Genomic DNA, 16,355 nt, shown 5'->3' with positions numbered 1-16,355 from the left:
AGGTATCTGCAGTTCTTCCCTAGAAAAAGAATGAATCATTACTTCCCTTTGTGTTTTTTACAACTACTACTTTATACTAAAGTCCTCAGCAAGCTCTGTCTCTACATGGCACAAATCTTTACAATTATTAACAACTCATAACATTAAGCAAATTCTTATAAGACTGAAAATTACTGTGTATTTAACATTATTGGCACAAGCAAAACTAAATTGTATGCACAATCTGCACATGTATGCACAAACTTTATTATTATTATTATTATTATTATTATTATTATTATTATTAATATAAAACTGACATATTCTGCAGATCTTGCACATTGAATAATACAGACCAGGTGGTATTGCATAAAGAATTCTGTTTATATAAAAATCATTAGTTGCTCAGCAAATATTCAATACAAACAATGCATATCAAACCAGTATTATTTACATACTACCTGTCAGACTTACCGATCCAGGTGGAACCACTGACGTTGAGGAAGACAACCCGTACAGCTCCCTCACCAGTTCTACCCCCAAATAGGTACGGAGGGAGGCCAGTGAAGATGACGTATGGGAGCCTGTAATCTAGCTGCATACACCGATCTGTAGTGTGACTTCGGTGCTGGATAACGTGACTGCAAAGGTACAAGGAACACAGGATTAATGGCGGTCGCCACAGGAAGCGAAGATCTGTAGTTGCGGGGGAAGGTTCTAGGAGGCACCTTGATGTCAGATGAACACAGGCTCAGGCGTAGAGACCAACAAGAGTTGAAGATCCGCCCAAGGTTAAGATTGATCACGAACTTCACAGCGCGGAGAGATTAGGCAGGCGTTCCAAACGATAGAGTAGTAGCCCCAAAGGCTGGATAACAAGGGTTAACAGTAGTGGAAGCTTCAGACAAGCAGGGTCGGCAACAGTAAATCACAGTTTATGTATCAAGGATAAGTGTAGCGGAGTGGTCAGAAGGCAGGCAAGGTCGGCAACAATAATCAGTCCAAAGCGAAGTATCAAGGGTTAACACAGAGGGTTAGTCAGGCAGCAAGCAGAGTTGGCAACAGAGGTTCAAGTCCAAAACAGAGTTCCAGGGGTTAATGCAGGAGAATGGTCAAACAGCAAGCAGGGTTGGCAACAGAGGTTCAAATCCAAGCAGGGTTCCAAGGGTTAATTCAGTAGAATAGTCAGGGTGCAGAAGCAAGTCAAAAACCAAGTTCAATATATATATAAGAGAGTAACTTACTCAAAAGAAGCCAGGAAAACACGATGTCCGAGCACTGGAATTCCCCTCTGTGCAGACTTAAATGGAGACGCCTACGTCATCACGCTGCGCCGCCTGGCTCCCTGGAATCCGCGCGGCGCCCCATTGTGACGTCACTGACACGCATGCTGGAATGCACAACGCTGGAGTCGCAGAGCGCCGATCGTCGGATCCTGCGGTGAGTACCTGACACTACCCCAATGTGATCAAAGCAAAAAGTATTCAAGGAAGCGAATACACTGGCCAGAAAATGAGAATTACCCTGACATTTTGGCATACATCCTTTGTCACTGGTCTAACAATTAGACTACATAAGGCGGTTTTTCATGCCCAACACTGCGATACATAAAAGATCACATGTGAATACAGTATATGCTATGAGTTCTTTTAGCATTGAAAGTTTAAAGGGGTTATTAACTAAAACTCAATTTTTTTTCATTAAAATAAAACAAACTCGCCCAAACTCCCATCCCCAATTTTACCTTATTAATTAATAAAATAACTTTGGCTCGGGAAAAGTCTCAATAAAATTGAAAGTGAAAAAACTCAAATTGTATTCAATTTTTTTCTTACTCGATTTTTCTCAAGTTATTGGCCAAAAAACCAACATTTTCCAGAATGTCTTAAGAAACACAGCACAGACCACAATATCTTCAAATTGGAATAGGGACATCTGCCATTGACTTCTACAGGACATCGACAGGTTTGAGATGGAGTATTTTTGGATTTGGACTTATAGCAGCTTCGGGGTATAATAAATATGACAAATTCCATTTTCCCCTTTAAAAGTCTGACCAGAAACATTTGAGCTTTAATAAATAACCCACCAGAAACATTTGAGCTTTAGGGCTCTTACACACGGCCGTTCCGACCTGCGCTCCCCTGCGTTCCGTTTTTTGGCGTTCAGCCGCAGGGGAGCGCAGGAATAGACGCAAGTCATTATTTGAAATGGGGCTGTACTCACTCAGGCGCGTGTAGGCGCCGAACGCAGGAAAAATGCAGCATGTTGCGTCTGAACCTGCGTTCGGCGCCTACACGCGCCTGAGTGAGTACAGCCCCATTTCAAATAATGACTTGCGTCTATTCCTGCGCTCCCCTGCGGCTGAACGCCAAAAAACGGAACGCAGGGGAGCGCAGGTCGGAACGGCCGTGTGTAAAAGCCCTTAATAAATAACCCCCTAAGTCTTTTTTGTGGATGGGGGGTTGCATTTAATAATTTGTTGCCAGTTCTGTATCTTGCCAGCTAAACTGTGCAGATTCAAATTAGAAACATTCGGAGTCATTTATTAACACAGGGCAAATTTGCTCCTGGGCAGTAATCCATGGCAACCAATCAGATGATTGCTTTCGGCGTTCAACCTGCAGCTGGCTGACAAAGCTAATCACTGATTGGTTGCTATGGGTTACTGCCCAGGTGCAAATTTACCCAGTGTTAATAAATGAACACCATTGTGTTTACCAGTAGCAGCAGAGAAAATATAATTTAATAATCATGTATGAAAAAATGTGGCAAAAAGCAACATTTGCAGACAACTATGAATTCTAGTACATTTATAACAATAAGCATTTTAGACTACTATACTCTTGCTTCATCCAGTTTTCTAAGGGAGGTAATTACAACATTAATTCACAGGCCTAATTCATTTCTTACACTAATCTGTCTCATTACCAATTCTTTTATGTATAATTTTTTTGAGGCAATGATTTTCTTTTTATTTCTGTCGTTCTTTTAATGCTCCTCAGCATATTACAGGAGGCGAAAAAGCCACAAAGGTGCTTCAAAGACATATGTTACAAAGAAGCTGCAGAAGTCACCAATTAATTTATCTTCTTTAAGGGCGAAGGTACATGGGGAGTTTCCCAGGATTTTCTAACCACAAAATTTCCAGCTCAGAGGGTGGAAAAATGCTCCATGGTGCTCCTTCGTGGAATTTAATAGTAATTGCCTGGACCAAATTGATAACCAGCACCCAGCCAAGTTGGAAATTGTGGCAAACGCTGATAATCTACTTTATAATATAGTCTTTAGAGCAGAGTCAATTCAGAATCAGATATACCCCATATGCTGCTTTTGCTAATCTGTGCGATAACTCACTAACCTGCTCGTTATTTACTCATTAACAGAATTTAATAACTCCCCCCATTAAAGTCACTAAAGTGTAACGTTTATGCGTTGCCAAACCCAACCCCCAAAAACGAGTTCTTGACTGTATACCACTGAAATTGTAGCTCCTGCTTACATTGCATAGCAAAGGCTAACTGCACAATTGTAATATTAAATAGTTATGAAAATGTGGCATCACATCCAATTGTCCCTCATTTATTAGCAATTCAATTTCACATAAAACTGTTTGCACCTTCACTTTTAACACCTGTTGCCAGCCCTCTCAGTTTTCTTTTGATATTCACGCAGAATTGTATTTCAAAATATTTTTTGGTGATATTTCTTGTCCCTCTTAGCTTACTTACTTTCCTTAATAACATTTCTCTGTAGTATTTTAATATGTTGCCTGGAATAATCAGCCACTATTGAATATGAAGGGGGCCTATGCACCGAGTGAGGAACATTCTTAGCTTTGTTTGTGTAGTTCTGTTCTCCCATCTCTCCCACTTCCACTTTCCACTGACTGATCATTTATTTTAGCTGCCAATATAACTTGATTTACATGGTTATACAAACAAATAATTTTATTCCTTGCTAGAGCCAAGAATCCCCTTCACAAATCACATTTCTGAAAATGTTCTTCCAGCTGCAGTCATGGCATACTATACATGCCAATGATTTATGAATATAACTGGAGGGAATGTTGCACAAAAGAGGATTTCATCCTCTGGAAGGGTCCCTTATGTATTTGCTATATGACCCTGATGCTTCCAGTAAGACCTCTCTTTGTATTATTCAATCCACTTATGAAATGTGTAACATTTTGTTGTATACAGATGTGTACAGTGTGTGTCCGTGGTTCTTATGTATATTAACCAGTTATAATGCGCTGTGCAACATTGGGAACAATTTGGCATGGATTTTTCTAATGTAAAATTTACCAAAAATAAAGTTTATCCTGAGTCTGTTTTTGGAACTTAAAGACAATTTTTAGTCCCATTTCACCCAAAACTTATACTACTCTATATTTCCAAAAGCATTAGAGCAAATGTATTAGTAATGCAAGTCATCATTATATTGTAGCCAAGTGTATACATTTTAAACAAATATTTGTCATCATAACAAAAAGGATATCTGGTATTTTTCACAAGCTCGTGTGTCTTGCCGTAGCATTTCATTGTGTAAAAATTAAAGAAACAATAACACCAAAAAATTTAAGTGTTTTTAAGTAATTAAAGTATAATTTACTGTTTCCATGCACTGTACAATTGTGCTTTAAAACACTACTATATAGTGATGAGTAAAATTTTTTGGCAAGTTTTGCTGCAAAAATTACGCCCATTTATTCCAATGGGTGAAAAAATTTTTTGCACAACATAGATTTCAATGCATTTAGTCGAATATCGTCATTTTGCGGATTTTCCACGAAGCAAAATGGTCCAGATTCCCCATCACTACTAAAGTTTATATACAAGCTGCTGTGTAGTCAAGGTGGTAGCCATTCAACGCACCGGTTACACAGCAGATACCAAATGCATTCTGTAGAATCCCCATGTTTTCTATTACAGAGCTTATCTGTTAACTGCAAAGTATCCTCTGTCTTTTTTTCCTTTTTTAGCTTGAATGGCTGCCCCCATGGCTACACAATAGCCTGTTTACATAAAATATAGTAGTCTTTCAAACACATAACATTTATCGATACATATCAATTGTACATTATATTTTAATTACTTTAAAACACTTTTATTTTTTGGTGTTGCTGCTCCTTTAATGTGCTCACCTTTTGCAATGACCGTATAGCACTGTTTTTTAAGGTTAGATCCTGTAATTTTGTAGGACTACAGCTCACAATGTTTTTACCTTTATAATTTGTTGGAGGAATCTGAAAATTATAGCAACATCTGGGGACCAAAGGTTAAAAAATAATGTATTGTACTGTACCAGCTCCAGCATTTTATAGGGCAAATGGTCTCTTATAGACTGTACAAACTTTTAAAACTACGAAACCATCATTAAAGAAATAGGTTTAACTAAAATGGGTTTTGGACTAGCCTTAATCTGCAAACTAAATTTATATGTCTTTAATGGGGTCACTACATTGATTTGTGCTACTATAGCATAATGAATCAGTTTAGGAAATTAAAGAAAAGCCCCTACCTACTACCCTAGATAGTCCCCCACCCTGCTTCCTCCAGCATAGTCCATTACCCCTGAAAGTGTGCCAAATACATTGCTCACATGTAGGTGCAGGGTAAGCACAGCGGAGCTCATGGACGCCATCTTCCGTATCTTCAGTCTTCATCTGTAAAGAGTGTAGTATTGTCTCATGCGCAGTCGGAGCAGTCATCCTGTTTGTAGCAACTGCGCATGCACCAAAAGTGCCATGAATTGCTAAAGGGAAGGACGAGGACCTGAAGAAGCCAGAAGATCCAGAAGATGGCACCAATGAACTCTGCTGCACTTACTCTGCATCGATATGTCTGCAATGTATTTGGGACACTTTCAGGGGTTATGAACTATGCAGGGGGAAGCACTGTGGGGGGACTATCTAGGGTAGTGGGTAGGGGCATTTCTTATTGGGGTGAGTTTAGTTCTCCTTTAAGTTGTATTTGCTCCAGGTCTAGTAACCCATATCAACCAGTTGCTTCCTTTTATAGACCAGACCAATATATATATATATATATATATATACACACACACACACTGCTAACATTCTAATTATAAATCAAATAGGAAACCATTTTTAATATTTCTTGAATCGATCACCCACCTTAAAATGGATTAATTGCTGCACTTAGATATTTGTTTAAAGAAATGCCATTTCATTTAACCATAATAGCAGGTTTCTTGTATAGTCAGATATCTTCCCAAGCACAGATTTTTATTATAGAGCCGTGTCTTATTGGTGCTCTGTATAAATACTTGCTTTGCTCTCCATATATCAGGGGAGATGGCAAGTTTCTAATCATCTTCTCATAAGATGAGCTCCTCATTAAATAGGTTAATGAAATGTGTTATTTTGATCCGTCTGAATTCCCATTGTCCCACAACTTGGAATGCACAAGACACGTTTAACTGGATTTGCTTCAGTTTAAAGAAAACATGACTGTAAAATTATATTTCATTTATCTCCTGCTATATTTATTTTCCAAACAAAAACTTCTATGTTGGTGCCATGTGAAATGCTTGCTGGAGAATGACATTAATAACCCACAAGTATAAAAAAAAAAGCTTGTCCGGTTCTAGGAGTGAAGCTTTTTATTTTTTTTTTAAATCTGTTTTTGGGGAACAAATGCACTTGTTTTTATTAAATATTATTCTTTAGCAAGCCAGATTGCAGATAAACCAAGTGAATCAAGGAAATCGCTTGTTTCTTCTGAGGTCGTAGGCCCTAAACACGAATGAGTGAATTGAATGAATCTGCATCTAAATGTGAGACTCATGTCACGTAAGCACCCAGCTGCCAGACTTTGAGTTTTTGCATTGTCCCCTTCCCTAACTGAAATGCACCCCACCCTTTTTGACACAAGCTCTTTTAGCATTTAAAAAGGTAGATAAATATCTTCCAAAAATAAATATAGCTATATTAATCTCAATACGCTTTTAGTTTGTTGTTTGGTCTCTCTTCAAGTGCCATAATGAAATGTTTTAAAAAATAAAAAGAGTTATGCTTACCCTTCATGCGCTCAGACCGGACCTTGGCAGACAGAATTTCTAATGCTGACAGAAAAATTCTACTCATTAAACCAAAAGAGCTACATTTCCCATTAAAGGAAAACTATACCCCCAAAATGAATACTTAAGCAACAGATAGTTTATATCAAATTGAATGACATATTAAAGAATCTTACCAAACTGGAATATATATTTACATAAATATTGCCCTTTTACATCTCTTGCCTTGAACCACCATTTCGTGACTCTATCTGTGCTGCCTCAGAGATCACCTGACCAGAAATACTACAACTCTAACTGTAACAGGAAGAAGTGTTGAAGCAAAAGGCAGAACTCTGTCTGTTAATTGGCTCATGTGACCTTACATGTGGTTTGTATGTGTGCACAGTGAATCTTACGATCTCAGGGGGCGGCCCTTATTTTTTAAAATGGCAATTTTCTATTTATGATTATCCAATGGCACATACTACTAAAAAGTATATTATTATGATAATGGTTCATTTACATGAAGCAGGGTTTTACACATGAGCTGTTTTACTCAGTATCTTTTAATAGAGACCTACATTGTTTTGGGGGTATAGTTTTCCTTTAAAGAAATGTTAATTTTGTTGTTTCATGTTACCAGGAACAGCTTTTTCTCACCCATGTAAAGTGCCACCTGAGGCAACGTTCTCTTTCATTGTGTGATAAAACTATAAAGAGCGATCTCTGTACTACATTCCACCAATGATTTATACAATGTAGACACTGTAGATGGTCAGAGCTGTTGTGTAGGGAAGTGCAACTAGATAAATATGAAAATATTCTTTGCGCCTCTTTCCAGTCATTGTTTAGTTGTAAATGCAAATGTGTTTAGCTTCTTCTGTAATGACATAAAATAACACTTCTCCTGGGGTGGATTAGCGTGTGACATTTAAACTCGAACTTTGTAAAATATTTACATGTTTATATCTTCCCTTCCAGAGCAGTTACAGAGGCATCAACTAACCCCATGTCATAATGGCACAGGCTTAGTTCACTCCAGGTATTTTAAAACTTATTTGTCATATTATTTAGGTTTAAAAAGTCCAGGACTGGATCAACTTCACCCTAATGATATAGGTATAGTTGATGTCTCTACAGTTTACCATTTCTATCATTACTGATCACTTAAAAGGGCTCAGAATATCTATGAATTCTACAATGCCTGCTAGAGAGAATTCATACAAGGTTAATGTGCAACACAAAGGTCTTGAGCCCCAGGCAGATTGGATTTCAATGATTGCATCCTAAATTCTAATCAGTTAATAGATTTCAGTAACCTATACAGTGTTATATACACTGTCTCTTTGTTTGGTAAAGAATGCCTGCTAGAGCAGTGATCCCCAACCTGTGGCTTGTGAGCAAAATGTTACTCACCAACCCCTTGGATGTTGCTCCCAGTGGTCTCAAAGCAGGTGCTTATTTTTGAATTCCAGGCTTGGAGGCAAGTTTTGGTTGTATAAAAACCAGGTGTACTGCCAAATAGAACCTCCTGTAGACCACCAGTCCATATGGGGGCTACCAAATAACCAATTATTGCCTTTATTTGGCACCCAGGAACTTTTTGCATGCTTGTGCTGCAACTTTTTTACATTTAGAGGTAAAATAGCTAAACTAAAGACATAATCGCCTGTTCTCAGGTTCAGACAGGGATTCAAAAAAGGTCCTGGCATTTCAAGTACACAGAGGCCCAAACAGCCCCCTACAGGGACAATAACCAGTGTCCCTGTCTTGATCTAGCGAAACACATACAGATCCATACTTTTTTTGGAGATTTTTTTTTACTGGAATTTACATAAATCCTCTTTACTAACATCTGAATTGCAATTTTTTCTCTCAAACGCTAAAAATTTGAGATTTATAAAGTGTAAAAACTACAAAAAAACTCATACAAAACCCCAGCAAGTAAAAACAGTCTATGTCCTATAGAAGTCAATGGAAGCTGTGCTTATCCGATGATACCACTTTTACTCCATTCAAACGTTTACATGGTTTGTTTTTGTTTTTTTGCTACTAATTGCAGAAAAATCAAATTTCAAAAATCAAATTTCAAAAATGAGGAGAGCACTCATAGATAGCAATTTATGCTGTGATGTGTTTATTCAGGCTTTACACGACATGTTTCGGATCCATGTTGATCCTTTATCAAGTGCAGAAAAACTCACATTTTTAGTGGGTTTTCGGGGTTTTTTTTGTGGATTCTACAGCATTATATTCCTTTGTGCTATTTCTATTTGGAAATTTTAAATAACCTTTATGGTATTCATGGTCTTAGAGAAAATGAGTACAGACAGATTCACAGAATTTTGATAAATGCCCCGCCCCATTTCTGCTACTCAACTGATAGACATAGTGCTAGAAAGATCTCTTAAATTGATTTGGAAGATGATCATTTAGTTCAGCAAATGTTAGTTTTAGTTTATACAACCCAATCAGGTTTTTTTCATGTTTTTGGACAACATACTAGGCAACATATTAGGGCAGAGACACATGCTCAGATTCAGGGAGATTTAGTCGCCCAGCAAAAAAAAATTTGCCTCTTCTTTAACTAATCTCCCCGAACTGCCTCCCGCCGGCTAGAATGTAAGTCACCAGTGTGATGGCACTCTGAGCTCTTCATTTTCCAAAGACGCCCAAAGTTTCCTCGAGAGGCAACTTCGGGCAACTTCGGAAAATGAAGCGCACCAATTGCCATCCCGCTGGCGATTTACATTGTAGCCGACAGGAGGCAGTTCGGGGAGATTAGTCACCCGAAGAGGAGGTTATTTGTCGCTGGGCGTCTAATCTCCCTGAATCTGAGTGTGTGTCTGTGACCTAATATGTTGCCTAGTATGTTGTCCAAAAACATGAAAAAAACCTGATTGGGTTGTGTAAACTAAAACTAATTATAGTGAAGTCTGATAAAGCTCATCTCAGGAATGGAGACCTCAGAGTTTTGTTACTAATAACACAAATACATAACCACAAACCAAGATAAAACCATGTCTCAAATAAGATATGAAGACATATTCTATGGTTATATTTACTTATGGGGCTGAGATGTTTAATTAGGAGTTGCTGAATAACCACATTATCTCAACTTTTCCTCTAATTGTTTAGTGAAATTTAAAACCAGTTTAACCCTTTTCATCCATGAGAGCAAGTTCCACAGGTATAACAGCTTCTGAATACTAGTTAGAAAAAGGGTGTGAATGGAAAGCCCAGGGGATGCATTCACCAGAGGTGTAATTGTAGAAAATGGACAAACACAGTTTGTGTCAATAGACATTAGAGTATTCCTTTTGCTTCAGTACAGTAGCAACAGCTTGGATGTGACATTGACGGGGTTATTCACTAAAACCAGGGCATTTACATAGTGGGCATCCCTAGGCCCACTGCTATTCATCCCCTCCCCCCCCTCCCCTTTATTCGGGCAAATTTTGGTCACTGGGACCAGAGCAATGGGTATTGGCGCACAAGAAATTAAAAAAACGATCTTCTGTGCCTTCCCAGTGTTTCTGCAAAAATGTGGGTGTGGTTGAGCAGCATGCCGCCCCCTAAAATCCTGCCGCCCTAGGCCCGGGCCTTGGTGGCCTTTCCACAAATTCAGGCCTGACTAAAAGTTGAATTTATCTCATCTTTTTTATTAAACCAAGCTTGACCAAACTCCCATCCACAATTTTATCTTATCTAACAATAAAATAACTTGATAAAGACTAGATAAAATGGAGCGAAAACCTGAATTGTACGAATTTTCACACCCAAATCGCTCGATTTCTTTCGGGTTTTCGCCCGAAAACCCTGAATTTTTTGGATTATCAGCCGGAACCAAGCACAGATTACGATATCTTCAAATTGTAAAAGGGATATCTGCCACTGACTTTTACATCACCTTGACATGTTTGAGATGGTGGATTTTAGGATTCGGACTTTTTGCAGCTTTGGTGTATAATAAATCTTGAAAAACGTGAGGTTTTTTCCCCTCTTAAAATTTCAGTTTTTGCCCAAAAACCTTGATCAGAAAAAAATCGAGGTTTAGTAAATAACCACTAAAAGTCCACTCTCTACAATCATTTTTAATTTTTCTCTTTTCTTAATGGAAGTGTTTTTATATATACAAATGTTCAACTGCACATTTGCAACTCTTATTTAACCATAAATTTAGATAAAAGGGGCCAAAAAAGTGCGATGCCTCTACTATGTATGATCTGCTTTATAATTCTAATGATATTACAGGGCAGGGAGTGTTTCTCAAGAAACAAATGGGTTTGCTTTGGGAAATACCAAATACCCATGCCCGGTACAGTATTTAAAAAAAACACAATGTGATTTATTAAATCATAGAAACAGCCTCTCGCAATATTATAGGTTATATTACATCTAGTATAATAGCATGCAGCATCACATGCATCCAGCTTCAATAGCAATTACTACTTGCCTTGTTTATTTTATGAACCTTTACTTGTCAATCCTCTCGGTGTAATGTGGGTTTGCTTTTCCTATTGTATTTGGCACTGGCAGCCTGACTGCATATAAAGGAGAACTAAAGCTGAACAAAGTAGGGTATAATATTGCATATGTGACTTCTAAAGCAGCCCAATGAAACCATAGCCCAGTTCATATCTGTATCTCCAAATATACATTTATTAGCATCCCCTTCTTCTTCCTTCTGTGTTGCTGATTGAGTCCGTCAATAACCTGAATTTAGGTTAGCTTAGAATCAACTTCTGTGACACACAAATCTCATTTTCTTCTTGATGATTTGTGATGACTCCTAAGCTCCAGAACACACTGAGCATGTGCAGTGTCACTGACACTCGTTAAAAACAAGAACAAAATGATGAGCTCCTGTGCACAGCTTTAAATGGTCTGGAATCTGGATCATTACTGTTAAAGAGTTCCAGAACATTTACGAGCATCCGGGCCAGAACTAGGGGTAGGCAGAAGAGGCATGTGCTTAGAGTGCAAAAGTGGAGGGGCACTAGGCAGGTACCTCTTCTGTCGCCTTCCCCCAGCTCAGACCCTTGTCTCTCATCTTGGCAGCCTTGTGTCTCTTCAGCGGGTGCCTGCGCTCTTCCGTGCATATGCACGCGCGCCTGAGCATCTGCTTGCACTCCCCGGCAGCAAATACTGTATCATCGGTGCGCGTGCACCTCTACACATTCGCACGCTTGAGAAGGGAGAGATGTAGCCGGCTGGGTTGGCTAGGGCCAGTAGTTTTTTTACACATTGAAGCCTGGCGATGTGTGGTGTATTGTCCTGCTGTTTTTTACACAGCATGCCCCTTAGTCTAGTGAATAGAGATGTCGCGAACTGTTCGCCGGCGAACTTGTTCGCGCGAACATCGGGTGTTCGCGCTCGCCGGAAGTTCGCGAACGTCGCGCGACGTTCGCCATTTTGGGTTCGCCATTGTTGGCGCTTTTTTTTGCCCTCTCACCCCAGACCAGCAGGTACATGGCAGCCAATCAGGAAGCTCTCCCCTGGACCACTCCCCTTCCCTATAAAAACCGAAGCCCTGCAGCGTTTTTTCACTCTGCCTGTGTGTGCTGAAGAGATAGTGTAGGGAGAGAGCTGCTGCCTGTTAGTGATTTCAGGGACAGTTGAAAGTTTGCTGGCTAGTAATCGTTTTGATACTGCTCTGTTATTGGAGGGACAGAAGTCTGCAGGGGTTTGAGGGACATTTAAGCTTAGGTAGCTTTGCTGGCTAGTAATCTACCTTCTACTGCAGTGCTCTGTATGTAGCTGCAGTGGGCAGCTGTCCTGCTTCTGATCTCATCTGCTGACTGCTGCAATAACAGTAGTCCTTGTAAGGACTGCTTTTATTTATTTTTTTGTTGTTTTACTACTACTACTACTACTACTACTATAAGAGCCCAGTGCTATTAGTCTAGCAGTGTTGGGGAGTGGGACTGGTGTGCTAATCTGCTGCTCCTAGTAGTTCAGCAGCACCAACTTTAATTTTTTTTTTTTAATATTCATTTTTTTTTTATTTTACTTTTTTTTATTTTACTACCGCTGTAGTAGTGTATAAGTTGACCTTTTAGGCATTATTTGCCCTGTAGGCATTATTTGCACACTGTTTTCTTCAACCCGCCATCGAGCTGTGTGACCTTGTTCACATTCTGTCTAAATATCCATAATATTACCGTCTCCAGAAAAAACACCGGAGTCACTTTTTTCAAGCAGCCATAATATATTTTACGTAATCCGTATCCACCGCTGTAGTAGTGTATACGTTGGCCTTGTAGGCATTATTTGCACACTGTTTTCTTCAACCCGCCATCGAGCTGTGTGACCTTGTTCCCATTCTGTCTAAATATCCATAATATTACCGTCTCCAGAAAAAACACCGGAGTCACTTTTTTCAAGCAGCATTCATATATTTTACGTAATCCGTATCCACCGCTGTAGTAGTGTATACGTTGGCCTTGTAGGCATTATTTGCACACTGTTTTCTTCAACCCGCCATCGAGCTGTGTGACCTTGTTCCCATTCTGTCTAAATATCCATAATATTACCGTCTCCAGAAAAAACACCGGAGTCACTTTTTTCAAGCAGCATTCATATATTTTACGTAATCCGTATCCACCGCTGTAGTAGTGTATACGTTGGCCTTGTAGGCATTATTTGCACACTGTTTTCTTCAACCCGCCATCGAGCTGTGTGACCTTGTTCCCATTCTGTCTAAATATCCATAATATTACCGTCTCCAGAAAAAACACCGGAGTCACTTTTTTCAAGCAGCATTCATATATTTTACGTAATCCGTATCCACCGCTGTAGTAGTGTATACGTTGGCCTTGTAGGCATTATTTGCACACTGTTTTCTTCAACCCGCCATCGAGCTGTGTGACCTTGTTCCCATTCTGTCTAAATATCCATAATATTACCGTCTCCAGAAAAAACACCGGAGTCACTTTTTTCAAGCAGCATTCATATATTTTACGTAATCCGTATCCACCGCTGTAGTAGTGTATACGTTGGCCTTGTAGGCATTATTTGCACAGTGTTTTCTTCAACCCGCCATCGAGCTGTGTGAGCTTGTTCACATTTTGTCTAAATATTGATAATATTATCGTCTCTAGAAAAACCACTTGAGTTACTTTTTTTCAAGCAGCATTCATATATTTTACGTAATCCGTATCCACCGCTGTAGTAGTGTATACGTTGACCTTGTAGGCATTGTTTGCCCAGTTTTTTTGGCCACAGCCACTGAAGCACAGAGGCCAGAAAAAATATGCCATATAAATGCTGAAAATAGTCATTTTTTGCCATACGTTGACTCAACGTATATGGCAAAAAATGACTATTTTCAGCATTTACGTGACATATTTTTTCTGGCAACTGTGCTTCAGTGGCTGCAACCAAAAAAACTGGGCAAACAATGTCTACAAGGTCAACGTATGGCGAAAAATTACTATTTTCAGCATTTATATGGCATATTTTTTCTGGCAACTGTGCTTCAGTGGCTGCGTCCAAAAAAACTGGGCAAACAATGTCTACAAGGTCAACGTATGGCGAAAAATGACTATTTTCAGCATTTATATGGCATATTTTTTCTGGCAACTGTGCTTCAGTGGCTGCGTCCAAAAAAACTGGGCAAACAATGCCTACAAGGTCAACGTATGGCAGTTGTTTAAAGAGAACAGTAGATTACTAGCCAGCAAAGCTACCTAAGCTAAAATGTCCCTCAAATCCCTGCAGACTTCTGTCCCTCCAATACAGAGCAGTATCAAGCAGATTACTAGCCAGCAAACTTACTATCATCTGTCCCTGAAATCACTAACAGCTCTCCCCCTACACTATCTCTTCCAAGCACACACAGGCAGATTTTTCAGATACATTTTTGCCCTTGATCCCCCTCTGGCATGCCACTGTCCAGGTCGTTGCACCCTTTAAACAACTTTAAAATCATTTTTCTGGCCAGAAATGTCTTTTCTAGATGTTAAAGTTCGCCTTCCCATTGAAGTCTATGGGGTTCGCGAACCGTTCGCGAACCGCTCGCATTTTTGCGCAAGTTCGCGAATATGTTCGCGAACTTTTTTTCCGACGTTCGCTACATCCCTACTAGTGAAGTAAAAATGCAGTACTAAAATACAGCATTTTACCCATATTCAGTTTCAGAGGGGCAAATTTACTAAGATTTGTAGTTGCGCCAGGCGTAACTTCGCCGCACTTCACCAGGCGTAGTTTCGCCAGCGCTCCGCAAATTCACTAAAATCCGAAGTTGCGCTCAGGGGTAGCGTAAGGTTGCGACGTTGCGCTAGCGTTGATTCGCTAAGCGAAGCGAAGTTATTCTAGCGATGGTTAATTTGCATACGGCGCCAAAGTCAAATTTCAATGGAGGAATACGTACAATCACTACAAATGCCTGGGAAACCTTCAAAACGTCAAATAAATTTTTTTTTTTGCCCTACACATGTGCCCACTGTATAGTTAAGTTGCCATGAGTTAGGAAATGTAGGAGGAATTTTTCGATCTTTTTCAGCCTATCACCCATAATATAGAAAAAACGCCACGTTTTTTTGGACTTAGAAAAATTTTTAACTTTTTTTGAAGCAATCCCTATCTACTCTACTGCGCTTCGCCTGGTCTGAGGTGGCGAAGGAAGTCTAGCGTAAAAGGTAGCGTTCAGTACAATGCGCGCGTTAGTGAATTTGCGTAGTTACGTCCATTGCGCAAATTCGCCAGGCGTAAGGGTGCGAAGTAACACTAGCGAATTTACGCCAGCGTTCGTTAGTGAATTTGCGAAGTAGCAAAACTGACCAACGCTAGCAAATTGATGCTAGCGTTAGGCGCTTCGGCGCATAGTGAATTTGCCCCTCAGGGTTTAGTTCTTGTTTAATAACACCTTATGAGTTTAAAAATCTCAATGCATATTACATAGAAAAGAGCAGCTGTTCTGCACACTACGTAGACCAATAGAGCAGTCCTGGAAACTGAAAGCTACCAGTGCTCATTTGTGAATGCAAGTGCAAAGTGCTAAACTGTGTGCAAACTTTTGCATGCTTAAACATTACAGACAAAAGTATATGGTTACTGGTATATCCACAATCACCTTACAACTTGCACCCCAACAGCCTGCTGTGATAAATTGCACAAAATGTGCAAAGAGATCATATCTCCCAACATTTGAAAAATGGAGCGGAACAAAAGGAAAGACCACACCCATTTTATGGCCACACTCCCTAATTACCATGTTATGAAAGTTTGAACACATTCCTGGGAGTTTAAGTGCAATGTTTTATGTGCTATAACAATTTTGCTAATGAAAGTGAATAGCCCTGGACAAGGAAAGTTAAACTAAAGAAGTAGGCTAGAAATGTTGTAGATTA

This window comes from Xenopus laevis, chromosome 4L, assembly GCF_017654675.1.
Source record: "Xenopus laevis strain J_2021 chromosome 4L, Xenopus_laevis_v10.1, whole genome shotgun sequence".
NCBI classification, from domain to species: Eukaryota; Metazoa; Chordata; class Amphibia; order Anura; family Pipidae; genus Xenopus; species Xenopus laevis.
Note: the sequence above shows the minus strand (reverse complement) of the source record.